The sequence below is a fragment of the Helicoverpa zea genome, chromosome 3 (assembly GCF_022581195.2).
Source record: "Helicoverpa zea isolate HzStark_Cry1AcR chromosome 3, ilHelZeax1.1, whole genome shotgun sequence".
Classification (NCBI taxonomy): Eukaryota; Metazoa; Arthropoda; class Insecta; order Lepidoptera; family Noctuidae; genus Helicoverpa; species Helicoverpa zea.
Window position 1 is genome coordinate 13457554 of NC_061454.1, and position 2241 is coordinate 13459794.

General features: G+C 38.8%; 1 non-coding gene across 1 annotated transcript; it reads left to right on the forward strand.

The window, feature by feature from the left end:
* The first annotated feature begins 1228 nt into the window (after window positions 1-1228).
* On the forward strand, window positions 1229-1301 carry Trnar-ucg. The gene has a single exon. It is a non-coding gene; the product is annotated as a tRNA-Arg (tRNA).
* Window positions 1302-2241: the final 940 nt, after the last annotated feature.

Genomic DNA, 2241 nt, shown 5'->3' on the forward strand with positions numbered 1-2241 from the left:
AATGCTTTAGAAGAGACCATCGAGTGGGATAGGATAGATAATAAGATATCATGACTGACGGTATTGAACGCATTCGAGAAGTCGACTAAAACCAGTACTGTCAGGTTAGCGTCCTCCGTAGCCCGTCTAATATCGCCAGTCACTTTAAGGAGGGCAGAGGAAGTGCTGTGGCCCGGCCTAAACCCAGATTGTAGTGGGCTCATAAGTTTATTTGTATAAACAAAACGCGCAAATTGCTTATGAGCACAAGCCTCAAGCACTTTGGACAAGAAGGGAAGAATAGAGATTGGACGGAAATGATTGGGGAGAGTGGGGCTGGAAATTTTGGGAAGAGGGCGTACGTAAGCTTTTCGCCAAAGCAAAGGGAAAGTTCCAGAGAAAAGGGAATAGTTGACAATGTGGGTGATAACAGGAAGGATCGGGACAAGGATGGTAACAATCATTTGCCGACTGATGTTATCACATCCCATCGCTTTTGACTTAATGGACAGGATAATTCTTCTGATCTCTCCCTCATCGACTGGCTGAAAAGTAAAAGGATCAATATTAGGACGCGTTAGACGTGATATAAAATTGAGAGTATCCTGTTTGGTTAAAAAATCCAAATTGGAAGAAGTGCTGAATTGATTGTTTAAAGCATCTAAAGTAATCGAACTAGGTATGTCTAAATGTCGCAGTTTGCCAATACCCAAAGTCCCTAAGAACTTCCAGATATCGGCAGAAGTCGATGATGAGACATTGCTTAGTATATGGCGGCGTTTAGCGTTGCGTATCATCAGATTACACCGATTCCTAGCAGCCTTGTATAGAGCCCAGTTTTCGTCTGTACGTTCCCGTTTAAACTTGCGAAACGCACGGTCCCTCCTACGCATGGCAATCTTGATGAGACTGGTCATCCACGGTGCTGGTGGTCATTAAGTTATATATTAAGTACTTTGCAGCGAAACGCGGGCCCCAAACCAAAATAAGCGTGGAAAAAAGAGAATCAACGGAAAAAAAATCTCAGTTTTGTACCATAGAACTTTCAGTATACTGAGGATATACAGCAGAGCAAATAAAGTAACGACTAGATAAATAAGACTGTATTGACAGGAACAGTTTTTCATCAAGGCAGCTCAACTTGACTAGGACAGCCGAATGTAACCAATGGGTACCTATTTAAAAGTCTGTGCCAATAGCTAATTTGTTCCACTGATATAGATAAGGACTCTATGACCCGGTGAGCAAGGACCGTGTGGCCTAATGGATAAGGCGTCGGACTTCGGATCCGAAGATTGCAGGTTCGAGTCCTGACACGGTCGTATACAAAGTACCTTTTTTGTAGTGTTTTTGAAATGGCCATGAATGTCTTTACAAGGTTTTGGCGATATAAAAATACACACGTAGTTTTTATTTTCCATTTATACGAGATGAAACAGATCTGACACATGTTCAACATCATAAAATAAAATTTTAAAAAAGAAGCCCTAAAAACCCGGCGTACTTTTCCTTAATCAATCCAAAATAAAAGACTAGATTATTCTCACACAAAACCACGTCACAAACCCTTAATTGACGACTTCAAAAAACTCCGCTGACATCTTTGAAAGTTTTCAGCAAATCTTTGTGAAACTGACGTAAGCTGAAACACGTTTTTTGTTCAGAAACGTGTTTCGGAATCACGCGTATTGACCTCTGACGTCACGTCAATATTTTTACGTCAGTTGTTTTTTTAATTGTTCGTAGTACGCTGGCTAGCGTATTCTGGAAACGTCATTTTGGTTGCTTTTTTATAATTGTTGTTATTGGGTTTGAGTTTGGTCAGTAGGTTTATAAAGAATTAAGATTGGTAAAATTTATTAACCAAATACAGTACTGTAAAATTCGAGATTCGAATGAATATCAATGCAAATAACTGTACCTACCTGTAATACACGAGTGACCGGCAATTTCAAATCGTTCTTTGCCTTTTAGAGAATGTCTAGCTAGCCAATATTAGTACGTACCCAAAATACCATTTATCAGTTACTCGATCAAGAGGTAAATCGATCATGAAGAATAAAACATATTCAGTAACCTAAGCTCACTAACTCTACTATCTATCAGTAACCCAAAACTTTGCAAAAAAAAAACAGACATAAATTCGAATAAAACTCATAAGAACAACAAAATAGAAAATATTAGAACACAAAATTAATAGAGAAAGGGCCATTTCTGGAATATTCCGCAGTTAAATGTCAAGTTGTTTATTAAGGGGTTAAA